The sequence below is a fragment of the Oryctolagus cuniculus genome, chromosome 14 (assembly GCF_051225735.1).
Source record: "Oryctolagus cuniculus isolate XC-2025 breed Fujian yellow rabbit chromosome 14, ASM5122573v1, whole genome shotgun sequence".
Lineage (NCBI taxonomy): Eukaryota > Metazoa > Chordata > Mammalia > Lagomorpha > Leporidae > Oryctolagus > Oryctolagus cuniculus.
This window is the reverse complement of record NC_142880.1, coordinates 79,811,774-79,838,835: the sequence shown is the minus strand read 5'-3', so window position 1 is coordinate 79,838,835 and position 27,062 is coordinate 79,811,774. Positions and strand designations below refer to the sequence as shown.

Genomic DNA, 27,062 nt, shown 5'->3' with positions numbered 1-27,062 from the left:
GGATATGAACTCACAGCCAAAACAAACTTATTTAGGAAGAAAAATAAATTCCCAGAGGTGACTAACTGCCACCGTGCCCACAGAGCCAACACAGACTCCCTTAGGCTGGGTCTTACATACCTCAGGGTGGGCTAAGGGTCGGGAAGGGAGGGCAGTGGTGGGGAGCCGAGCTAGTTCCTACAGGCTTGTTAGTGAGCTTCTCAGCCTTTCTCTCTTTTCAGCCTTCCTCTGGCCAGTTAGTTGGAAAAGAATGCAGAGGGTGAGGTGGAGAAGAATACAGGGCGTGGGACCGAGCTGGGGTAAAGGGGTCCCTTGGGGAAGTTTATCAGCTTCCAAGCAAAGAACTAAATGTCCTTGTCCCATCAGAACAAGGATCTTGAGGATCCTGTAAAATTCAGATTCTGATGGAGCAAATAGAGGAGGAAACCTGAGATTCTGTGTCTTTAAAAGACCCAAGATGTTGCTGGTGTGGCTGGGCCGTGGGCCACAATTTGGGTAGCAAGGGGTTAGGCTGTATGTATTTTTCAGATACAGTGAATTTTGCAAATTAGATACAATTGAAATGAGTCAAAAATAAATTGGCATCCTTTTCATGGAATACAAAAGTAATCCTAATTCATATCAATATTGTAGAAATTTCATAACGTAATATACAAGGGCACCAGGAAAATATCTTTATAAAAGACAATCATTTTTAAATGTTTAAAATAAATATCTGTGATTTTTAATTGCTTGTTTCTAGTTCAATTGTCAGAGACAGGATTGAGAAGGAAGGTGGGTGTGAAAGAAAGAGAATAGAGCTGTGTTTCTTTTTGAGAATATCATAATGAGGTTGCTGGATAATCTGCTTTTGTTTTTCAAAGATTTATTTATTTATTTGAAAGGCAGAGTTACAGAAAGAGAGAGAGACAGAGAAAGAGACAGAGAGAGACAGATCCATCTTCCATCCACTGGTTCACTCCCCAAATGGCCGCAATGGCTGGAGCTGGGCCAATCTGAAACCAGGAGCTTCTTCCAGGTTTCTTACACAGGTGCAGGGGCCCAGGGGCTTGGGCCATCTTCTACTGCTTTCCCAGCAACATTGGCAGGGACCTGGGTCAGAAGAGGAGCAGCTGGGGCTCAAACTGGTGCCCATAGTGCTTTACCTGCTATGCCATTGTACCGGCCCTGGATTATCTGCTTTTGCATCAGAAACTTCATGAATCTTGGCATCCTATGAATGATCTAAGTCACCGAGGAAGAGCCTGGAGACGGCTGAAGGAAGAATTGAACACTGAGTCTAAGCTCTGGCCTCTTCTACCAATATCGCTTCCATTCTCAGACAAGAATTTGCTGTACTTCTAGAAAGCTTTCATCCTAAACCACGTGAGATATCATGCAGTTTGTGCTAAAAATGGAATCGCTGACTGATCTTGGGCCACTTTGCAAGCATCTTCACTCATCCTGCACTGTTGTGACAGTGAGCCAAAGGAATAGGGGAACACGGGGGCCAGTTTATCTTTTAGTTTTCCTTTGTTTATGGTCGTTGCCAAAGAAGAGCTAAGTAGAAGTATTTTTATTATTATACCTGAGGGAAAAATCCTCCCCATAAGCCATTTTGCATACTGTATGAAGACATATTGTTCATATCCAATTTCAGGTTTCATTTATTTACCTCTTATTGAATAATTCACCATTCAAAATGTGATGTCTTAATTTTAATGTAAATTTCCTTTATTATCATAAATGAAGTCCCAGCATACAACATTTCTTTAGATTGCATTCATATGGTAATTATGATGGGAACTATACTGGGATTTGCATGGTTCAGTCACCTGAACTAGATGTCCACCCTTAGCTAATTATACAGCATTGGCTAAATTACTGAACTCAGGCTCTCAGCCTCCTCACTAGAAATTGTGTATATAGTCTACATAATTATTATATGCTTGCAAGCTTAATGAACTGGCATTATGAGGTTTACTAAGACTCCAAATGACCCAGGGTGTGTGTCTTAATATTTCTCCGTATATCAAGCATGCATTAATGAAACATAACACCAAGCCCAACAAAGGTCAAAGGATAGTTCAGTGTCCCTATGTGTGTATAAACAATTCAAGCATTCATGCGGCAAATGTACATTGAGCACATATGATCTGCTAGAAATAGGAAACCCCAGATTCTATACTGTATGATTTGATATTTGTTGTTTTGTGACCCTGTTGCTAACATTATTCCTCTGGTTGAATTCTAGGAAGGATAAGCTAGAGAAGGAGAGGGTGTGTACAGATCTCACAAATAGATTCTATAAAAATCGAACTCTTAGAAACAAATAAAAGGCCGGTTATCAGGGTCTGTAGGTAGGGTAAGGGGAGGTGACTGGTAGATCAGGGAGGTGTTTGTCAAAATATGCAGTATTTCAGTTAGGTGAAAGGAATACTTTCTAGAAATCTGTTGTACACAATGGTGACTATAGTTAATGTATACTGAACATTGCTGAGAGTAGATGTTAATTGTTCTTACTATAGTACAAAAAAGTGTGTGAGGAGATGCACATGTTAATTAGCTTGTCAAGATATCATGTTGTATACCATCAATATATATAATTTTTATTTGCCAAGTAAATGTTTTAAAAATAAGAAGAAGAATAGGAGTATGAAAATAAAGACCAGTTCTAAGCTTACGTTGCGTATTCTGGGATTCCAAAAGAGACTTTCCTGATACGGACTCTCAAATGGATAAATGTGAAATTCATGGAGTGTTTACTTGTCTAGTTGATTCAGCTGGTTTATGTATGATGATTAATAACTGAAACTCTGTCATACTACCAAAACAAATATTTAGATACAATTAAAATAGTTTTATCGCTTGTAATTTCCAACTTGGACAAGAGAGAAATAAAAAGAACTAGTGAAAATTACATGCAGAAACAAGTCCAAACATGGTTACACACAATTCTAAGCGAAAAGGTATTTGTCATCTGTCAAGAGCCCCAAGAGCACAACATCTCAGCTTAGAGCTGGGTGTTGGCACTGGAGGGGCTGATGCAGAGAAGAGGAGCCCTGTGCTGCAGATTCTGGTGTTTGTCAGAGATAAGACATGAAGCCATGCTTTTTCCTGGCATAAAGTAAAATGAAGCCATGTTCAGTTTAAAACTATGTATTTACAAGACTTTTACTAAGTTTTGCAAAGATATTTAAAATCATCAGAAATATGTGAAGTGCTTGCAAGTGCTTCATTCGGGTAACTAACAGATCAGCATCCTGAGAGTGCTCAGAATATCCAGTCTTCAAAGCCGGTAGTTTAGCTCCACAATCGAGCAGATCCCCGAGTTCAAATCCAGGCTTCCATTTGTGGCTCGAGTGACGCTCGTTAAGTTTCTGCGATGGACTCTGTTTCGGTTGCCTCTTCGCCCACCCTCATCGTGAGAGTGCTGTGAGGTAAGAGGTATGATGATACACACACAGCTCTCAGACTACTACCTGGCAGCTAGTGTGTGGTTAGCTCATAAGAGCTATCATGTTTTGCAAGAATAGGCTATGAATTTCTTTCCCTCAAAGATGTTCGAATAGGATGCTGATTCGTGAAGTAGAGCTGATTTTCTGCTTTTCTATCGTACCTATTATTGAGGAAGAAAGAAGGAAATAATTCACCCATCAACTGGCTTTTTAAAAATAAATGGAATTAATGCCACTGATTCACACGTTGGTGTGTATATGTGTATATTTGGATATAAAAGCGCATGTATGTTTGTGTGCAGATGCATAAATAGCTTTTCCAGGAAAATTGAACTTCTCATAGTAAAATGTGTAGAATTTAATTTTATAAAACTTTTAAATCACCACTACTGCTATTTCTTCTAGGAAAACCATTATACTAACCCTTGATTTCTGTAGTTTGGGCTGCTACTCCTAAGAGGGGCTGGGGTGCCTCTTGACTGGTAGTAATTTGATTCCAGATACAGCAGAACTCCTTGTAGGGTTAAATTACTTCACTGTCAAAATTAGCTCTTGCGTGAGCCTGTGGATCACCCAGTATGCACATCACCAGTGGTTTTTGTCATTCCTTTCCTTTGCAAAGGCAGTGACTCCGACATGATAAGCATGTTGTATCTGCGCAGGAGAATGACCTCCAGAGGAAAGCTGACTGCTGATTTAGACCGGTGCTATCCAACAAGATAGCCACTGGCCACAGTGCTTACCTGTGATTAATGCGATTGACATGTGCTGCAGTGTAAAATGCACAGAGGTTTTCAAATACAGGTGTGAACAAATGTGAAAAATATCTTCAGTGTTTTTATATTGATGGCATATTTAAATACTAATATTTGATTAAATAAACTGTATTGTGAAAATTAACTTCACCTTATATTTTTAAAAAACCTTTTGTTATGTGGATTCTAGAAAAAATCGTATGTGTAATATAAAACACTGAATGTGTGGTCCCCAGCTGTGGCTCACATATTTCTACTAGAAACACTGATTTAGAAAGTACCGCTGACAAGAAACAAAATGACCAATAAGAGAAATAGTGAAAAGTGTGGAATTTAACATGCTAAGATCAATTTTTATGAGCAAGTTCACAATAGTTTACCATACACTTGTTTCCAGAGGTTAAAAAAAAATAAGATTTGGGAATTTCTCAAAATTAAACTTCAACAAGCAGAGACTGTTGAGAGAAAGGTGATCATAGACAAGGCAGGACAACCACACACCTTCTGTGAAGTAAGGTAACAGGTGGCAAGACAACAGTGAGGTTTTAGCTTCTATGTCTGGTTTTTCCTCCTAGACCGTCTATGAGCCATATTTGTGAATTTTGGGATATGAGAAGATGCATGCAATGTCAAGGATACAATGCACATTCCCCCAGGGTTTTTTCATTTAATGACCTTTTGTTGACCTCACGAGGGTGAAAGCGAAACAAACAATGAGGTGTAGAATGTGTCAGTAACACTCTCAAGGTCCCACAGGTCTTCTGAGTTTTAAGGGAAATTCAGTTCTGTGTGACCCCCAGACTCAGGCTCAAAGTGTTCCCATGAATCCCTGGTCCCTCTAATTGCCTAGCAAAATAATGCTTTCATGCTTAAATAATTTTAAGGAAAACTGCATATTCTGTTTCCCTCCTAAACATTGGCCATTCATTAGCACGTGAAAGGCACTAGGAAATACTGAAAAACTTGAACTTTGTTAAGTCTTTTTCTCAGTCTTATTTCACCACAGAATACCTCAGCCCCTTGACATACCTCTATCCTCGTACATCATGGAATACCTATTACACATCAAAGCTCATCTTTAGAACATCATTTAGAAATATAGAAATATATTCAATTTCCTTCTCTCCCTCTCATTATTGGTTACTATGGAAAATTACTTTGAGAAGATAGAAAATATTGAGGAAAATATATAATTTGATGTTCAGATGGCTAACTTTTAGTTTCATCAGTGAATTCAAACCTAGTATTTTAAAAAAAATACTTGAATTCATGTCTTGGCCATTCTTGTATCCATGCTGTAGTCCCAAGAGATTCAAAGAAATCTGTGTTAAGGCAGACCACTGTCTCGGGCTCTTTATATTGGGGCTGGCGCCGCGGCTCACTAGGCTAATCCTCTGCCTTGCGGCGCTGGCACACCAGGTTCTAGTCCCGGTCGGGGCGCCGGATTCTGTCCCGGTTGCCCCTCTTCCAGGCCAGCTCTCTGCTGTGGCCAGGGAGTGCAGTGGAGGATGGCCCAAGTGCTTGGGCCCTGCACCCCATGGGAGACCAGGAGAAGCACCTGGCTCCTGCCATCAGATCAGCGGTGAATCAACGGCAAAGGAAGACCTTTCTCTCTGTCTCTCTCTCTCTCACTGTCCACTCTGCCTGTCAAAAAAAAAAAAAAAAATAGGCAGACCACCGTCTTGGGCTCTTTATATTGGACAAAGAGTGAGATGTGCCTTCTAGTTGAAGCTACAGCCATAAGGACTTGGAATTTGGGAAAGCAATGACAGGATAACATGATCACCACCAGAAACCTAAATGGTTGCCAAGTTGGCACTGGCTGTCTAACGGACAAAAGCTTCAAAGTCCATTTTATTGCTATTTCTTTTGTTTGTTTTTGGAAAGCCTTTTTTCCCTATTAACTGTCCTAATAATGTCATTGAAGACAATGCAAACAGACTTTCTTTAAACGTTGCTGTAGCATAGGAAGGGCATTGTGGCACAGTGGGCTAAGCTGTCAGTTGGGACATGTGCATCCCAGATCAGAACTGCCTGGTTTCAGTCCAGGCTACTCCACTTCCAATCCATCTTTCTGCTAATGCACCTGAAAGGCAGATGATGGCTCAAATACCGAGTCTCTCCCACCCGCATGGCAGATCTTGATGGAGATCTGGACTTCTGGCTTCAGCCAGGCCCCACATGAGCTGTTATTGGCAGTTGAGTGTGAACCAGTATAGGAAAGATTTTTTCTCTCTCTCTTTCTCTCTCTATGTCACGCTGCCTTTCAAATAAATAAATTCATCTTTTTTAAGTTGCTACAGTCATGAGGAATTTGTAAGAATTTAAGAAAATAAAATGTGGTTACTTAGCCCCTCTGTTCCGATGAGGGATTTCTGCAGGAGTGTTTCTGCCCTTTCCCTGTTCTCTGGGGACTTGTAAGCTGCAGGCTTGTGCCAGAGTTCCTGTGTGATATGCTAATCACTGCGCTTTCATGTCTGCCATTCTTGCATTATCTTGAATTCAGGAGTCATCCTCTGCCTTCCACACAGAAAGAAACAAGTTAGGGACATGAGCTTGATGCTAGTGAATTTCAAGAGCAAATGGCAAGTAGTCCGTCAGCACCACTTAACCAACATTCTTCAGGCAACCACGTCCTTTAGTTTGACACATAAAAGAGTCCTAAGACACAGTAAACAAAAATGTGTGACTGCTGAGCCTTGGGTCTCCTGTGAAAACTCAGTTCACTAAGACCGTTTTCACCAAGATAGTGGTGGGCTGCCACAAAGAGCAGACCCTTGCTCTGATGAGAGTTGTGATTGGCTGAGGTTCAGGACTTAGATGCCAGTCTGGGGTTCTGTTTCTGTCACAGCCATGGGAAGTATTATCATGAGATTAATGGAAACGTGAAGATTTCTTGAGAGACTGTCTTCAATATTTACATGAAACCAATGGTTGCCATGGATTTTAACCCTTGACATTTCCCAATGTCTCCACAACATCCTTTCCCATCAGACTTTATAGTCATGAATTTTATAATAGCATAAAACGAGAATGAAGATGATCAAAAGGAAGAGACACAAGATGGAAAAGCTTCCCATATATTCTTTTTTATATATAAAGATTTATTTATTCGAAAGTCAGAGTTACACAGAGAGAGAAGGATAGGCAGGGAAAGAGGTCTTTCATCTACTGATTCACTCCCCAGTTGGTCTCAACAGCCTGAGCCACGCCAATCCGAAGCCAGGAGCCAGGAGCTTCTTCCAGGTCTCCCATGTGGGTGCGGGGGCCCAAGGACTTGGGCCATCTTCCACTGCTTTCCCAGGCCACAGCAGAGCACTGGATCGGAAGTGGAGCAGCTGGGACTTGAACTGGTGCCCCTATGGGATGCCAGCACTGCAGGCAGCAGCCTTACCTGCTACACCATAGCGCCGGCCCCTCTCATATATTCTTAACATTAAAATAATGCCCTCATAACCTCTTAAAGTTTCCCCATGCCCATTCACAATTTTCCAAGACTCACCTTGGAGGAACATAAATGATCTTCTGAAATCATACTGTATGTTCCAGTAGCAGTATAACTGTGCTCAGGTCTGTTGAGTTCAACTGCTTACCCAAGGGAGGCATAACACTGGGATCTGGAATCAGACCAGATGGATCCATTGCCAATTCACTGATTCTGCCACTTCCCAGCTATGGACTCTCTAGCAGTCCTCACCTGTAAATTGAAATAATAAAACCCAACTCACAAAGACTTGGGGGAATTGAAATAATCATGTAAAGTGCTTAGCACAGTGCCTACCACATGGTAAGTACCCCATAAACAGTAGCTGTTTATGACTACTAAGATGGCAGTCATACACATTCAAGAGGAGAATTTGTGAATGACTTTCACTTGTGCAAATGTCTTTATGTCTTCAAAAGTGATTTTTAAAAGTGTGAAAATCTAACAGTTGGCATGTAAGGCACAGACAAGCTTGATTTACCAAAGAACTGGGCAAGGTCATGGTGCATTGATTCTGTAGCATGATTGATGCAGGTAGCTTGTTTTTTGAGACCTTCTCTCTCTTTCTCATCCTTCTCCACTTTGTGTCTTCCTTTTAGATCCCTCTTCTCAAAATCAAAGCCTCTGTTGTTTCTAGGCCCTCTCTTGTAGAAGCTGCTCACAGTAGATTGTGAAAAATGAAGAAAAGCTACAAGTGTACATAAGAGATGAGATATATGTTAACACTTCCTTTTCCCTAGGAACATTGGCATCCCAACACGAACTGAGTGTTGAGCAAACAGACTGAACACCTAATGAGGCAGTGTCAGGTACCAGTCAGCCAAAGAACAGAGCTTCTTGGTGTGCAGGAGGCCCATGTCAAGGGTTAAGATCCATGACAACCATTGGTTTCATGTAAATATTGAAGACAGTCTCTCAAGAAATCTTCACGTTTCCATTAATCTCATGATAATACTTCCCATGGCCGTGACTTTCTGCATGTAGCGTACCTCATTTGATTCCTAGAGCCCACTTTGGAAGGGATGAGAGCAGATACCAATAACCCTGGTTTGTAGAGGCAAACGTGGCGATCCAAACGTTATGTCACAGGGGCCTTAAGGCTCGGCTTAGTACTAGGCTTGGCCTTGGGAAGTGCCAGAGAGAAGGGAAGAACAGAATTTCAAAAAAGAGAAAAGGAAGGAGATTTATTAAATTCAAACTGTAGGCCTGACCTTGTGCTAGGTATTTTCAATGGTCATCAAAACTCCGAGATGTGAGCATTATTATCACCGCCCTCCTTTTGTTAACATGGGTAAGCAACTACCTGAAGCTTTATGACTAGGAAGCTCAGTTTTTGAACCCTGGACTGCCTGGTTCCTCCAGGTTAGAATTTATTAACTCTACTTGTTCCTAAAATTAATAACTAAAAAAATTTCCCCCAAGTGTGATAATAGTCATAGAAAGAAATAAGGAGAAGCAATCCAAAATAGCTCTATTGAGGTAAACTGACAGATGGGGGAGAAGAAAATGGGATTTTTTTCTAGAAAGAGTTTGCTCGGAGGACCACTTTCCCTGGCTGTCTGGCCTTGTGAAATTAGACCTTCATTAATGGCTTGCAGCTGAGGGTGCCCTTTGGTCTGTCAAGGGCAGTTTACAGCTAGTGGGGTAGTTTATTTGATGCTCGTGGGTACCAGTTCCAGGCAGCAAGATGCTAAATTAGCTTTCTTCAGAGTCACAGCAAAAAGTGATACAACTCAATTGATTACCTTGAAGTGTCTTGCTGGGTTTTTGTTGTTGTTGCCACTTCTTGAAGCCAATTTGTTCTCCCAGTGGTGTCACCGTTACGGAAATGGGCCTGTTCTGTGTTCTCAGTTCTGAATAGGAATCGTCTGAATATAGCCATAGACATCGAGTCTACATCATTTTTCTCAGAATTGCCAAGATGGGGGAAATTTGAAGCCACACTTATTCCAACAGGTAGGGAAGTGGCTTAGGAACTTGTGTTGGGAGCATTTGGAACTATTGATGTGAAAACTGCCATGATTGCTGGCATCCTTATGTCATTGATAGGGGAATGGGAAGTGCTTTTTCTGTTTCTGTCTTCAGGAGTTTCATCCGTGGTTTGGCAGAAAGTTTTTAAAGGAGAAATTCTTTTTTCATCCCTGAGAGGGAGACACTCACAAAGATACTGCAGAATGTAAAAGAAAAAAAAAAAACCTCATCATCATTTTCTTTGTGTCTGTATTTTAAGTTGATCTTTGGGTAAAAACAATGAATGTAGACTGTAGTTCAGATCCATTACAATGGCTAAGCATTGATCAACTATAGGGGCCAAAGAATATATGAATATTTTCAGTTGCAAAGATTAATAGTCACTACCTGAGCAAGAGTGTGAAATAGCCGCTGTTCTTCTTTCCAAGTTCTAGATCCTTCTGTAAAATGGGTATTTTGATGTCTGATGGCTCCTGCTGCTGCTCTACAGGGCTAGTTTGCTGTGCTTTCAGCCCAGGAAGGCAATTTGAAATCTTCACTACTGATAATCTGTTAAATACCTACGCCGCGCCAGGACCAGGTTGAGCACTGAGGACACACAGGTGAACATGAGCAACGTGGCTCCTGACCCCGTGGAAGTTTACAGAGGAGTAGGAGAGACACACATTAAATGTACCAGCCCATAATTAAATGTATAATTAGCGGGTGTTAAAGGAAAAAAAGTAAGGTCCCAAGAAAAGGGATAACCAGTTAATATGGAAGAAGAGTGGAAAACAAAACCTGCTACGAGGAAATAATATATAATCTGCAAAGTGAAGGCTGAACTGGAATTAGCCAAATGAAAATCAGAGGCAATAATGTTTTAAGAGGCCGGCGCCGTGGCTCAATAGGCTAATCCTCCACCTTGCGGCGCCGGCACACCGGGTTCTAGTCCTGGTCGGGGCGCCGGATTCTGTCCCGGTTGCCCCTCTTCCAGGCCAGCTCTCTGCTATGGCCAGGGAGTGCAGTGGAGGATGGCCCAGGTGCTTGGGCCCTGCACCCCATGGGAGACCAGGAAAAGCACCTGGCTCCTGGCTCCTGCCATCGGATCAGCGCAGTGCGCCGGCTGCAGTGGCGGCCATTGGAGGGTGAACCAACGGCAAAGGAAGACCTTTCTCTCTCTGTCTCTCTCTCTCACTGTCCACTCTGCCTGTCAAAAAAAATAAATAAATAAATAAATAATGTTTTAAGAACTGGAAAAGTACAAACCAGCAAGATTTCAAGAAGAGGTAGGAAGAACCAGATGATTTCTATCATTCTTACTAAGCAGTGACTGATAGCTTGATCTCTTCCATGAAATATAAACATAAAGGCCGGCATCACGGTTCAATAGGCTAATCCTCCACCTGCAGCGCCTGTACCCTGGGTTCTAGTCCCGGTCGGAGTGCCAGATTCTGTCCCGGTTGCTCCTCTTCCTTTCCAGTTCTCTGCTGTGACCCAGGAGTGCAATGTAGGATGGCCCAAGTCCTTGGTCCCTGCACCCGCATGGGAGACCAGGAGGAAGCTCCTGGCTCCAGGCTTCAGGCTTCAAATCAGTGCGGTGCGCTGGCCACAGCGGCCATTGTTGGGGGGGGGTGTGAACCAACGGAAGGAAGACCTTTCTCTCTGTCTCTCTGTCTCTCACTGTCCACTCTGCCAGTCAAAAAAAAAAAAATATAGACATATAATTTAGTTCATTAATAGCATATAAGAAAAATGTTTTGTCCAGAAATTCAATCCTACTTTTCCTGTGAACCCAAAGGAAACAATGTTGGTACCAAAGGATGGTTGGGAGACCATGGTTTTCCCAGGGCATTCACAACTATATAAAATGTAAATAAAGTATAACTACTGCTGACAGTCCAGATTCATTCAGATAAAGCCCTCTGCAGCCCCTCCTCCAGCTGGTTTTCCCTAATTTGTTCCCCTGGAGCTACTTTTGATCAGGCAAGTTGCTAATCCTAAAAAGGCTAGCAGAATCCCATGGAAAAATACTTCTGGAACCATCCAGAAATGTAATGGCTCTGTGTATTTTTTGTCAGTTAACTTCATACCCTAAAGAGAGCACTATTACTCAGCATTAAACAGACAATTGTAAGGATACCTATTATTTCCAAAGCAGTGCTGATACTCTGTTTGAGGATTTTTATAGTTTTGGGTCAGCATAAAGACCTGAAGGTTTAAAGGTTTCATATATTTAACAATGTACTAGTTTCATTTTAATATATATGATTTATATTTACTTAATTAGATTATTCTGATGTTACAGGATACATATAAAATGCAATTATGGCATTTGAATTAAAGATAAATTATCCCCAGCGGAAATAATCCTAGCAGGTTATTTACTAAGGACTGTTGAATCCAGCAGTTCAAGGAAGAACTCCCCAAGGAGTCTTTAATTAAAACTCTTTAAGACTTGGCAGCACTGGAACAAAAACCTCTTCATAAAAGTGAATCATGCCTTGGGCTACATAAATTACCAAACTTGAAGCCCTAAAAAGCAGCACTCCAGAAGCTGATGTTGGCTGCTCTGATAACGAGCTATGGAAAGGCACTCTGAGTTTCCTGGAGTTCTCTTGGAAACGGGTGAGATTCTTGCCAGCCCCACATCACAGTTATGAGGTCTTCCGCACTGGCAGTGTCAACAGCAGCAACAAAAAAGATGAACCTGCATTTCTGTGTCATTCTCTGCCTTTTCATTCGTGAGCAGCACATTATATTAATCTGTAACTGGGACCCTTCACAAGATCTTTCCTTTCCATGTAATTTTAATAGAAATTTCTATCTTCTTGACATACGCAGAAACTAGTGAACAATGGTCCTTGAGGGAAAAGAGACTTCCTTCATCTCTAAAGAATGAGGGTCACAAAGATCCTTTATTTGTGAATCATTTATATGATTTATATGAAAACACCAACTGTTTCTCTGTTGTCTTCTTTTGACCCAGAGAACCAGATTTGTGGATCTGTAGCACAACTTTGATGAGGGAGAACATTCTGTGGCCATCGAGTTTCTTTTTGTAGAAAACTTAAACTTTCAACTGATAGGCTTCGAATTTCAGTTCTAAATGCTTTCAGCTCCGTAAGTATCAAGGGACTTGGATTTGCTTGAGCAAATCGGGATTACTTTGAAGAAGTGGCCACTGGAGACCTACACCTCCTACACAACACATCAGCCTGTGTGGAGGGCCCATATCTACACGGTTTTCTCACTCTTCCTCATGATGGTGAGTGGCGACTGCAACTCTGCACCCATGTCTTTGAGACAGACGGTGAGAGAGAGGAGGCAGAGGAGAAACAGGAGAGAAAGCTCTTATTGATATCTGCCACCCACACAGAAAGACAAAAGCCCTCCCGAAAGCCCCCAAAAGACTTCAGCATACAGAATGCTAGCCAGAACTGAGTCACATGCCATCTCGAATATGAAGAGGACGAGAGAGTGAATAGTTGATACTCTGTTCTATATAATAAAGGCAATGAGGAAGAAGGGTGATAGAAAAGGCTGTGAACTCCCCAGTGAAACTGCTGTGGCCGCCTTTGGCCAACATTGATAAATAATACTTTTTAAAGATTTACTTATTTATTTATTTGAGAGAGAGAGGGAGTTACAGAGAGGAAGAGGCAGAGAGAGAGAGAGAGAGAGAGAAAGACAGAGAGAGAGGTCTTCCATCCACTGGTTCACTCACCAGATGGCCACAACAGCCAGAGTTGGGCTGATCCACAGCCAGGAGCCAGGAGATTCTTCAGAGTCTCCAATGTGGGTGGGGCCATCTTCTACTGAGTTCTCAGGCCATAGTAGAGAGCTGGATGAGAAGTGGCGCTTCCGGGACACAAACCGGCACCTATATGGGGTGCTGGCACTGCAGGCTGGGGCTTTAACCCACTGTGCCACAGTGCTGGCCTGGTAAATATTTTTTTATAGAAAAATTTTATTTAATAAATAAAATTTCGAAAGTACAGCTTTTAGATTATGGCGGTTCTTACCCCCATAACCACCCTCCCACCCGCAAACCATCCCATCTCCTATTCCCTCTCCTATCCCATTCTTCATTAAGATTCATTTTTAAACACAAGTCAGTTTGTTAAGATTTCTCAAGGACAGAGAGATGAGGAAGAAGTAAGACTTTCCGTGAAATACAGAGCAAACCTCAGAATGGGTCAAAGAGAAGAAACTAAGCCAAAGTGCCTTGAAGCAAGGTCTTACAAAACACAAGGCGAGTCCGTCGCCAGAAATGCTTTCCCAGCCCATAATGTGGATAATGATGAGTATTTCTCTGGTCTTCACAAACGTCACCATAACGTTGATAAAGTATACGCATACACACTGTAACTGTTTATAGAAAAGATCGTTTGTTATTTGGGGAGAGAGAAAACATCAAGCAAAGTTACAAACAATCCCTGGCTGTTAGGCATTGTGCCATGATGTATGCCACGTCTACGAGATGGAAACAAGAATGAATCGTTATGGTTTAGGATATTTTCATCATATTAACAACTGATGTCTAATTGATTGGCAATTACTCAGCAAATTATTTATATGCCATCCTTTCTGTGACAGCCTTCTGCCAAGGGATACTTAGGGACTTAGTGACCTGAGAAGCCAGCAGAGAAAGAGGAATGAAATAGGAGAGATGGATTAATTGGTGATAGCTCTGGGAACTGGGAACAATGTTTGTTTGGAAGGGTGTGTCTCTGACTTAGGAAAGGTGGTGCTAAATTAGCATCTGATTAGAATATTGGAGGATCAGGCCATTCTTAGAGGGAAGAAGTGAAGGAAAGAGAAGCCTAGGAGTGATCCAGAGTGTTTGGGATTTACTGGGGTTGTAGGAAACAGAACTTGAAATTATAATTTGGTTTCTAAAGAGTTGTGGATTAGGGAATGAGGAAAGTAACATTTAACAGTGGAGCTTTAGATTTTGAATAGAGGGCCTTTGTTTAAGGATGTATCTGAGCCGGCTTTGTGGCTCACTAGGCTAATGCTCCGCCTTGCGGCGCCGGCACACCAGGTTCTAGTCCCGGTCAGGGCTCCAGATTCTGTCCCAGTTGCCCTCTTCCAGGCCAGCTCTCTGCTGTGGCCCGGGAAGGCAGTGGAGGATGGCCCAAGTGCTTGGGCCCTGCACCCCATGGGAGACCAGGAGAAGCACCTGGCTCCTGCCATCGGATCAGCGCGGTGCACCGGCCACAGCGCGCCGGCCGCAGCAGCCATTGGAGGGTGAACCAACGGCAAAGGAAGACCTTTCTCTCTGTCTCTCTCTCTCACTGTCCACTCTGCCTGTCAAAAAAAAAAAAAAATTAAAAAAATTAAATAAAGGATGTATCTGAATATTATCAAAATTGTTTTGGGGGAAAATGACATTCTAAGTTGGAAGCATTTGCCGTAAGTGTAAGTGCTAAGCTGTCTCCAAAACTCAGGTGTGAAAGTCCTGATGCCAAAAACTCAGAATGTGACTGCATCCAGAAGTGACTAAGGTGGAATGAGGCAGGATGGGCCATATCCCAATATGGCTGAGGTCCTTAGAGAGAGGTTAGGACACACCCACCTGTGCACACCCTATACACACTCTCCTCTGAAGCCAATGGGAGAACATGGCCATCTACAAGCCAAGAGGCCAGCAGAAGAAACCAGCCCTGGTAACACTTGCATCTTGGACTTTGAGCTTCTTAAACTGTAAGGAATTCGAGTTCTGTGACACCAACTTCTTTCAGGGAATTGATGGGCGGTGCCTTGGGTCCTGAACCCACTGGGGGGGGGGGGGTGCTGGTGCTCAGGCTAGAAATGACTGTGAGAATTCAGAAGCCCATGTCAAGAGTGAATGTATGGGGCCAGGAGTTTGTGGTATAGTGAGTTAAGCCATCACCGGTGACACTGGCATCCCATAGCAGAGTGCAAGTTTGAGTTCTGGCTGTTCCACTCTGACCCACCTCCCAACTCATGCTACTAGGAAAGCAGCAGAAGATGGTCCCTGGTCTTGGGCCCCTGCCATCTACATTTGAGACACGGATGGAGTTCCTGCTTACTTGCTCCAACCTGACCCACATCTGGCTATGGTGACCAGTTGAGGAGTAAACCAGTAGATGGAAGATCATTTGTGTGTATGTATGTATGCATGTGTGTGTGTCTTTTCTCTCTGTCACTTTCAAATAAATCAATCTTTAAAAAAAAAAAAAAGAAAAGAAAAGAAAAAAACAGCTTGGATGCAATGTCCCCAGGGGCTGGCAGTGAGCATCACAGAGCATCGCCCCTGCCCGAGCAAGTCAGAAATGAGTCGTGCAGTTCCTTTTAAGTAGTTGCAATAACGTGACTAAATTGGACAGTTTAGTCTGCACATGTAATTTCCATGTCATAGACAGGCTTTTATCTCAAATACCGTATCTCAAACTAAAAGATATGTCTAATGCTTAGGATTTTTGTTTGGAAAAGAAAAGAGAGTAGCATTTTGTTTTTATATATAAAGAGAGGTTAAAAACAAAAATTAAAATACTTCACGGGTGGGGGGACCAGCGCCGTGGTGCAGTGGGTTAATCTTCCACCTGCAGTGCTGGCATCCCATATGGGTTCCAGTTCTAGTCCTGGATGCTCCTCTTCCAATCTAGCTCTCTGCTGTGGCCCAGGAAAGCCGTAGAAGATGGCCCAAGTGCTTGGGCCCCTGCACCCACATGGGAGACCAGGAAGAGGCACCTGGCTCCTGGCTTCAGATCGGCACAGCGGCCATTTGGGGAGTGAACCAGCGGAAGGAAGACCTTTCTCTCACTGTCCCTCTCACTGTCTGTAACTCTTCCTCTCAAATAAATAAATAAAATCTTTAAAAAAATACTTCAAGGGAAGGTAAAAGGGTGGTTTGGATTATGTGAGTGTGAATATCTGAGAGTAGATGCTTTCCCAAGAACAAACTTTGAGTAGTGTCAGTGGGGAGTAGACAAGCCCCGAGACATTGGCCCTTCCCTCTGCAGGGGAGAGCAGTGCAGGAAGAGGTGATGACAATGCCAGGAAGGGCAGGTTCACTTAGGGCCAGGCTGGGGACAAGATCCAAACCATCACACAATAGTGAAAGGATCACATTTACCTTCCGAAGGGAAAATTGGCTTCAATTATATGTTTCACTTCTGTGCCAGGTTTTGTTTAAACACTATCCTTTGGACTAAAATCAAGAAATTTAGAATAACTTTTTCCAAACCAAGAGAGTGCTCTCTGCTTTTAGTTCTTATTATTGAAATGCCCCTCTGGTTCCCAAGAGTAATCTTGGCAGAGGTACTTGCATGAATTGTTTATATCGTTGATTAATTAATAGAATGAATCTGTTAAAAATAGGACTCCTCGTTTTCTTCCAGAGATATCATAGCAAAATAGCAACAACCTTTAGAAAAGCACTACATTATTTATTTATCCAATGGCTTTGACTCATTTAATCATGCTCTGGAATTAATTTGTAGGTTACTTTTTGACTTTGCACAACAGAGCATCATCTTTCTGCAAACGAAAACATTTTTGCTGTTGTTCGTATTGATCATTTTTCCTTAATGTGCTTGAGATTATTATGGCTACAGAAAATAAACAATATTAGTCTGGTTAGAATGACCCAAGTTTCACAGATATTCATTTATTCTATAAAGATTTGTGAGTACCTATTCTATTTCAAGCAATTGTCTAGATGGTAAATATGTATATAAGGAGAGCCTTCTGCAAGTGTTTTTACATTCTTCTGTTTAGCTCTTAGAGTTTAAGTCCAAATTATAGGAGAAAGGAAAAAAAAGGATACAAGATAATAAAATGATTTTTAATTTTTAAAATCTTGTATGTCTAAGAGTGAATACAGATGCATTTTGATACCTGAAGTGTCATAGTCATCATCCAAATTTATGACTTTCAAACATTATTCAGTGTTTACTGATTTTATATGAACATGTTTCATATATTCCATGGTCATAAGCTATTTTAAAATTTCAGTAACATTTAGACAAAAGAGGTCAGCTTGTTCAGACCATGGGAAGACTTTCTTCCTGTGGCGGGTGTAATGGTTCCATTCAGCCAGGGCCTCATAAAGGGAGTGTATGTCCATGTTTGTTGACAGGAGGGTTTCCTAGCAAATGACCCATGAAAACATTGCCATGGAATTCCCACTTTGGCTGTATCTGCCTGATTTGGCTCTCTGCGTCAACAACACTGATGTAAGAGTTGATCGAATTAGATAAGAAACTGCCCTAGACTTTGTAGCAGGTGTAGTCTCATGGAAAATCACCTTTGAGTCCCACTGATGGAATGATGCAAGTGAGGGGAAATCCTAGAGGAAGTCCCCCCTGCGTCAGCTCTCCTCCCCTCCTCACACTCAGATTCCTTGTTGAAACATCCACAATGGCTTTGTTGTCAAGGAGAGTACAGTTGGTGATCTACTTACTGATAGCAACTCTTAGTGAGAGGCCTGAGGCCTCCGTAACAAAGGAGCATGAGGTCTGCTACATCCAGGAGTTGAGTCGCTCCTCAGGCCCCTCCAGGCCTGCCGTTGGCTTCGATGGAAAGCTCAGACCAATGAGTGCCCAAAAGATACTTGGCAAAGAGCCCACTGTTTTTGTTTTTCAAATACAAGCATTCAATTACCTTGATTCCTCAAAGCAATGGGAGGGGGAAAATAACCATGTTGTCTACTTTTCATGGTCCTGAACTTCCAATGAGGTAATAGGTGTGAAAATGATTTTTAAAACACAATGCAAGTACAGGGCACTTTTAGTCATGATTTCAGACCCTGAGGAAAATGTGGAAACAGCCACACAGTTACCAAGGTCCTCCACGAGTGGACTTATTTCTGCAAAGTGTGGTTCACATCCTTTGCAGTGACTAATTGTGGCTATCCTATTGTGAATTACATACCCAAGTTGCTTTTGTTTTCACAATACGCACTTGAGATATTTCCAACATTCAAAGTGTATATAGGAAATCCATCCTCTTTCTCAAAGTAAAACAAACTCCCGTTAAGATATCAGCTTCGGGTTCCAAGCACTGTAGAATGCATACCCAAATAACTGAGGTATGTATACCTACTCTGTCCCAGCACCATTCTAGTGCTAAATATAAGGCTGTTAACCCTCACAACAAAGGTATTACAGCAGTACTGTAATTTTCTTTTAATTCGTACATCTCTAGTTGAGAGGCAGAGATAGAGACATCCCATCTGCTGATTCCTTTCCTAAATGCCAGGATGACTGTGGTTGGACTGAGGTGGACACTAGGAGCCAGGAACTCACCCCAGGGCTCTCCTGAAGGTGGAAGGAGTCCCGTTACTTAAGCTATCACCAGAGCCTCCCACGTCTGCATTAGCAGGAAGCTGGAGTCAGGAAATGGAGAAGGGAGTCAAACTCAGCCTCTCCATATCAGATGTTTTCCCAACCAGCATTCTAACTGTGGGCCAAACATCTGCTCCATATGTGCTATTACTGCCCCCACTTAACAGGTATGAAAATTGAAGTATATAGAGGTGAAGTGATAAGCTCCAGTCACATGGTTAGCAAATGGCAGAATCAGAGTTCAAATCTGCTTAGTCTAGGTCCAAAGCCTATATAATTAACCACTGTATCAGATGCTTTCAAATATTAGTTTAATGGATATTGTGTTACTTCTAAAAATACATAATATTTCTGTCTTTTCAATATTTATATTTATTTGAGAAGCAGAGCTACAGAGAGAGAGGGAGAGACAAAGAGAACCATCCACTGGTTCACTCCCCAAAAGACGCCACCTCTGGAGCTGGGCGGATCTGAAGCCAGCATCCAGGAGCTTCCTCTGGGTCTCCCATGCTGGTGCAGGGACCCAAGCACTTGGTCCATCCTCTGCTGCTTTCCTAGCACATAAGCAGAGAGCTTGATTGGAAGAGGAGCAGCTGGGACACGAACCAGTGCCCACATGAGATGCCGGCACCGCAGGCCGAGTCTTAAGCTACTATGGCACAGTGCCAGACCCAATATTTCTGTTATATATATGTTTCTTTGTAGTTTCCTTTTTTGATCTGGAGCCACAATAATACTACCAGATTTGGGCTCATAAGCAAATTCTCTGGAGATTCTGTATGAAACACATTTGTAGAGCATTTATATACTGCAAACATTTTTCCTTACCGTTATCTCATCTGATCCTGCTACCAGTGTTAGAACACAGAGAACTTTATCCTTATTTTTCAGATGAAGAAACAGGCCACAGGATTGCTTAGTTTTGCGTCACAAGGTTGCAGCCGTTCTGAAACTAGAAGTCCAATCCTTGGCTCTTGGTCCAGCACTCTTTCTAGTATATCAGACAGTTTCTTCCTTCCTTTCTCTCACAGTATGGAAAAAAAAATAGAAAAGAATGTTAAGAACCCCAGTAAAAGTGGAGAAGAATTTTTTTTAGAAACAGAATAATTTTTGAAGTCCTCACCAAATAGAAGGTGAAAATGCATTACATTAACAGAGGACTTCATTAAGTAAACACGTACAGTCATTTTCTGATTTATTAATTTTCAGTTTCTCGTGTTTTTCTTGGCCTGCTGCATCTGAATGTGTTTGCAGAACGAGCCTCAAGTGCTCTCTTGCTTTACGCTAGTGCTTTTTGAAGGTAGCTCCCCTGCGCTTGTTCCTCCCCCTCTTCCTTCTGTCCATCCCAGAAGCTGTGTTGCTAATGATTGATCCAGGCGAACCTCAAAGAGGACAAAGGCGGCTGCACCCGGAGTCCTCTTTAGCAGAATCACAATGCGTTTTGCATCTTTCCCAAGGAACAAAGCATTTTTAGCTGCAAAGTTCAGACAGCATGAAGTTATACAGGCACTTGGCTTTCTGATAAAGAATCACAGCCCAGTTTTCCAATTTTAAAAAGCGTATTTCATTCGCTGTGTTTGCTGTGTGTGTGTGTGCACGCGCGTGCATGCATGAATTTTCCTTTGTTCGTTAACATGTAAGACAAAGCAGAATAGTAATATTCAGAATTGCCAAGAATAATGAGCAGTGCTCGATGCAGTGGGGGTGGTTCTGTGTAAGATGACCTCATCGCATAGCCTGGCACGTGCCATCTGCTCCAGAAATACTGATTAAGCTGAAAGGAGCAATCGCACAAACTCCGCAAGAATTCCCTGGCCTTTGCGTCTGGTGGGGGAAACGATGAAGTCATTAAAGACGTGAGAATGAGAAGGAACGGAGGAGTCAGCTCATGCAGCCCTTTGATTTGAAGGATGAATCATAAGACCCAGAACATGCGTATGCCTTCTTGAAGAGCAAACATCTATTTAGAAGGACAGTGTTTTCTTTATCATAGTATAGGCTTCAGTTTCCCTATCTGCTGATATCATGTGAGGGGAGCTGATGCATGTTTGAAATGATCTACTCAGTGCAGACGTAACGCACACCCCATTTGCAATCATAAGTGCTTTACTAAGTCACATTTTAAAAAGTTAAAAACAAAGTAAACAAACATCATAATTTCACTGTGTAGTCAGCAAAAAGATTATTGAAGATTTACCTTATATTCTTTTTTTCATACTAAGCCTTCAGAATTTAAAGTGTATGTTACATTTCTGACACATCTCAATTTATATCAGTCCTGTTTCAGATTCTTGATAGCTATTTGTGGCTTGGAGCTTCCCTGCTAGACAGTAGAGCTCTAATCGGGGGAGGTAAAATGATTGTATATTTTGAAAGCTATCATATTTTTGCTGCTTATTTTTCTTTTTTAAAAAAGATTATTTATTTGAAAGTCAGAATTACACACAGAGAGGAGAGGCAGAGAGAGCGAGAGAGGTCTTCCATCTGCTGGTTCATTCCCCAGATGGCCGCAACAGCAGGGCTGGGCTGATCTGAATCCAGGAGCTAGGAGCTTCTTCCAGGTCTCCCACTTAGGTGCAGGAACCCAAGGGCTTGGGCCATCCTCTACTGCTTTCCCAGGCCATAGCAGAGAGCTGGATCAGAAGTGGAGCATCTGGGACTCGAATAGGCTCCCATATGGGATGCCGGCACTGGAGGCAGTGGCTTTACCTGCTACGCCACACTGCTGGCCCCCCTGTTTATTTTTCAAGTTTGACTTTGATAAAAAAGTACAAAATAAAACTTATGCCAAATTGACTCATATATATATGTAAATATATGCGTATATTTGTATAAAAACTGGAGTAGACCTATAACCATTAAAGAAAATGAATTGGCAGATTCATTTAGACAACCCTGAAACCTGCAATATTTCTGGATCAGGTGGTTCGACATACAATTTCAACCAAACTTTCAAGGAACGGGTAACATCTAATACAAATGTCCTTATTTTACAAGAAACCATCTATAGGTATACAGTCAGTTCCATCTGCAGCAGTATAGTAGATTAAACTCCTAACTGATTTTTAATTTTTTAAATGTTTGTGTGTTTAATTCAAAGAGTAATGGGAGGGGGTGGAGAGAAAGAGAAATCCACCATCTGCTGGTTCACTTCCCAAACAGCCCAGGAGTCTAGACCTCCATCCAGGTCTTCCATATGGGTGGCAGGGCACAAAGTACCTGGGTCATCCTCTGTTGCTTTCCCAGGGGCACCAGCTGGGAGCTGGAAGGGAAATGTAACATTAGGGACTACAACTGGAGCCCATAAAGGATGCTGGCATTGCAGGCGGCAGCTTAACCCGCTGAGCCACAATACCAGCTCCCCCTAAGCAATTTTTAAAAACGTAATTGTACGATACTTGCTTAGCCATATTCCATGTCATTATCTTTCATTTCTTTACACAAATAGATCTCTTATTTATGTCCAGAGAGCTGCTGTTGAATAGATCTCTGCATAGGTCCTACTCGCCATGCACTTGATATTAAATGCGTCATAAAAAGGTAGAAAGAGGATTTCTCTTTTTACTTTTCTTCAGATTCCTGTTTCTAACAAGAAATTCTGCAGAAGCAAAGAGACTACAGTGATATTCAGTTTTAAATCTGAGAAAAGCTCACGTAATTGTGGGTTCAGATATCACCTTGACCTTTTCTTGCATCTTTGTTCAGAGCTTAGGGAAATGTGCTGGTGGCTTTCCTTCTCTTTTTAACTCGCTCAGATGTTGAAGTGAAACCAGAGCTGAGATGGAAAAGAGAAAGGCCAGGGGTGGAGCAGAGAAGAAACTGAATTTGATCACATTGCTGTGATGAGGCTTCTGAATTTGGGACAGTACAATCCTTGCGATCGTTTTGTGCCTAGATTTTGAAATGATTGTTATAGTTTTATTCTATTCCTTGGTCCAGAGAATAAATCAGGAGATTATTGGAACCTTCGCGTCAGCAGCTGATTCCAGTTCTCTCTATGATACCACATGACTAAAGTTTTCCTTATCACTTACCAGAAGGCCAGACAGCCTCTGGGGTATTTTCTTTAAATTCTTAGGGTTTTTTTTACAGTTCTGTCTCCAAACATAAATTCTTATAAAGATCTGTCTACTGAGGAAGACAGACATGCGTGGATTATACTTGCTGCTCTAAGTAACAGAAAGCCTAACACAACTGGTGTAAACCATGGCCATCCCGAAGGGAGGCTCTCAAAGTCCCTGAGTAACTTGGTGACATTCCCAAAGTCCCGAGTTCTTTTCATCTTCTTCCTTTGCCATCCTCAAGCATTGGTGGTTCTTCTGGCTTGGTCTGACTGTGATCTCAAGTTGTCTGTCATATGTTATGGCACAGCAGGTTAAGCCACCACCTGTGACCTTGGCACCCCATTATGAGTGCGGATTCAAGTACCAGCCGAGCTCCCTACTAATGTGCCTGAGAATGTAGCAGAGGGTAGCCCAAATGCTTGGGCCCCTGCATCCATGGGGGAGAGCTGGATGGAGTTTCAGCTTCCTGGCTTCTGCCTGGCCCAGCCCTTGCCATTGCAGCCAACTGGGGAGTGAACCAGAGGATGGAAGACTCCCCCCCCCCATATATATATACATACATATATATGTGTGTGTGTGAATAAAACTATAAAAATCTGCCCTTCAAATAAATAAATGAATAAATAGATGTCTGTCACCATTCTAGCTATCTATGCAGATTAACTGTAACCCGTACCAATAAAAGGTCTTTATTTAAGACACAGAAAAGTTCTTAGGTAGACTCCCCCCTGGCCAACTTCCCTTCCGTGTCTTCCTGCCCAAAATTGCATCAGAGGCCAGAGTCTTACCCAGTCACCACCATGGAAATGGTACCTCTGAGACAGTCAGGTTTCCCTTGTTGGAGCAGGGGCTGAACCTACCACTCCTTAAATCTGTAGCTTCAAAGGTATGTGGATACTTTAATAAATGGATGGTCTAGTAGAAAGGAAGAATGGCTGTTAGGCCACCTGTACATAGAGTCAGCCACAAGGAAGTCAGAAGTTACAATACGGTTAGTGCTACAGGGGTGTATCTAAGCACAGGATGCTGTAGAAACACAAATGAAGGCAGCTGTCCAGGCTTGCCAGAGCCAGGAGGCACGGAGAGTGTCCGAGTGAACTTCCAAAGAGAGTGCTCTCTGACCTGAGATAGCTAAGGGAAGGACAGTGGCGGGAAAGAGGGTGTCTCAGGAAGACAGAGAATCGTGCGACAGTTGCTTGGGAATGAGAGAACTTTGGAGCTAGGGGAGGTGCAGAAAAGTTAGTTTGCCCAAGATATAGAACCCAAAAGTGAGGGTGGAGAGATCAATCAGACATTGGCTAGTAAACTGTAGACTACCTGATAAATCATACAGAAATTTGTAATTCATTCTGCTACAATGGAGAGCCAATGAGAAGATTTTAAGCAGGAAATGACATAATCATATTTACTTCAAAATACCTTTGACTGCTACAGGAAATTGGATTGCATATTGCATATAGCTAAGACCTGAGACAGGTAAAACATGTAAGAAACAAGGTCAACCATCCAGGGAAAGGGGTGAAGGACTCTAAGCTAGTGCTAACGGGACTCGGGAGAGGCGGCTGAGTGTGATTAATATTTAGGGGTTTTGGAGGGGATGTTTGGCCTAGCAGCTAAGACACCAGCATCCCTCATCAGAGAGAACCTGGGCTCAATTCCTGACTCTGGCTCCTGACTCCATCTTTCCACCAGTGCAGAGGCTGTGTGACAGCAGCTGATGACCCGAGCAATGGGTCTCTGGTATTCATGTGAAAAACCCACATTGGGTTCCCAGCTCTTGGCTCCAGCCCCAGCCGAGCCCTGCCTATTGAAGACATTTACAGAGTGAAATAATGGGTGGGCTCGCTCTTGTGCGCTCTCTCTCTCTCTCTCTCCCCTATCTTTCTGTTACTGTCTCTCTTTCTCTATGTTTCTCTATTTTTCAAATAATTTTTTAAAATTAAGGATAAATATTTAGGAAATTTTATTAATCAGGATTGGTTAAAAGGATATACGAGAATAAGAATTGATAATCACTTAGACTTATGGCTTAGACAGGAAGATGATGGTGCTATTTACTGAATTCAGATATCCAGAGGAAAGACAGATAAAGGGATGAAGTGGATTGATTTAAATCTTATCTCTGAGTTTGAGGTGCCTATTCTATTCATTTTTTAATGTATAGGCACACATGTCTGGCGCAGTGGGTTAACGCCCTGGCCTGAAGCGCCAGCATCCCATATGGGCGCCGGTTGGAAACCCAGCTGTTCCACTTCCAATCCAGCTCTCTGCTATGGCTTGGGAAAGCAGTACAAGATGGCCCAAGTCCTTGGGCTTCTGCACCCATGTGAGAGACCCAGAAGAAGCTCCCAGCTCCTGGCTTCAGAGCTGCTTAGCTCCAGCCATTGCAGCCAATTGGGGAGTAAACCAGCAGATGGAAGACCTCTCTCTCTCTCTCTGCGCCTCTCCTCTCTCTGTGTAACTCTGCCTTTCAAATAAATAAATAAATCTTAAAAAAATAAAAAATAATAAGATATATTTATTTATTTGAAAGGCAGAGTTACAGAGACAGAGGAAGACGGACACACACACACACAGATCTTCCAGCTACTGGTTCACTCCGCAAATGCTCACAATGACCAGGGCTGGGCCAGGCCAAAGCCAGGAGCCTGGAATTCATCCAGGTCTCCCACGTTGGGGGTAGGGGCCAAGCACTTGGGCCATCTGTTGCTGCTTTCCCAAGCACATTAGAAAGGAGCTGGATCAGAGATGGAGCAGCTGAGACCAGAACCAGCACTGGTATAGGATGTGGTGCTAAAGGCAGCAGCTTAACCTGCTGCACCACAATGCAAATGAGCCTACTGTTCCTAAAATTGAAGTGAGATAGTCCAGTTTTTAAAGCACTTTGAGGTGCTAAGGAAGATATTAATCAATAAGTTATATAGGACAGTAGCAGAGCTACTGTAACTTACTAGAGAAGGCAGTAAAATGAGAGACAAATGTGGAGTTCAGAAAATGAAACACCTTTCCTTAACCTATTAAGTCCCAAATTTTCAATTCTCTGATATTTTAACTAAATTGACACAGGTACATTAAAATAGATTGGAAATCATAATCTGGAGTGGATATATCCTTTATTATGATTAGGAACAAATATACACATTGTCCTATAAATACACCACTAAGACAGTACAGTAAGTTTTACAGGTATGTAAGTCCTATAAATAGGGCAATAGGTACATATGATGTCCTTTCACACATTACGCAATCTACAAAGGACTGACTTTCATGACCTTCTCAACATTTCAGGGGAAAATGAGTAAAACACTTGAAAGGATTACATTGCATTTTTCATAATATGTTGTCGGTTTCACATGGCCTGGCTTGTGTTGGGGTTGTGGTTGTTCCCATCATCTGAGAATAGTTTGGCTTCTCATGTCAGATCTCATATCTAGGACAGTAGTAGGTCTGAGAGTTTTACATTTTCTTCTTTATGATGTTTTCTCATTGCATCATTTTAGGTATGATAAGCAAATGTCTCATGAGAAATCCAACAAATTGGTGAAATATATCTTTGTTCACAAATTTGTAATTCGTGCATTTACAATAAACACATCAATTATTAGAGTGAGCAAAGTCCAGTACCATTTTTTACCCTAATAGGGGTGAATTATTTGGAAGCCAACCCATTTTTATCCACACCACCACTGAAATCTTAGTAGGTACTTAGTAGCTTTTGTTGAGGTACATTGACTCTATTCTTTCTTATACCCATCATTGAACTTTGCCAAGTTCACTGTTTAGTAATTTGTTCCAGCAGTGACACACTTATTATATAACCATTCTATATGAGGAGTTCATTATTGGTACTGAATCTGCAACCATACAACCCTCTTGGTTTGTTCATCAATGTCAATTTCAAAGAACAGTTGTTCAGTCTGTGTTCCCTCAGGATGTGTGTAGCTTGGAATAAAATATTTCAAAATATACCAACGAGTCCTAACGAGTGAATAGATTGTCAAAAACAGGAGTGTGATTGTGGATTCTCTACCACTTCAAAGGTTTTTAGAGCTACT

General features: G+C 42.1%; 1 protein-coding gene and 1 long non-coding RNA gene across 20 annotated transcripts in view; one reads left to right on the top strand and one right to left on the bottom strand.

Moving 5' to 3' along the window:
• Positions 1-27,062, top strand: part of PDE4D (phosphodiesterase 4D) — a 1,644,269-nt gene that overhangs the window by 1,284,569 nt on the left and 332,638 nt on the right. The window lies entirely within an intron of this gene.
• Positions 1-27,062, bottom strand: part of LOC149122403 (uncharacterized) — a 69,121-nt gene that overhangs the window by 14,586 nt on the left and 27,473 nt on the right. Inside the window, exon 3 of the long non-coding RNA XR_016220775.1 lies at positions 1-27,062. This exon is cut by the window's left edge and continues 14,586 nt beyond it; it is cut by the window's right edge and continues 12,454 nt beyond it. This is a non-coding gene — a long non-coding RNA (uncharacterized LOC149122403).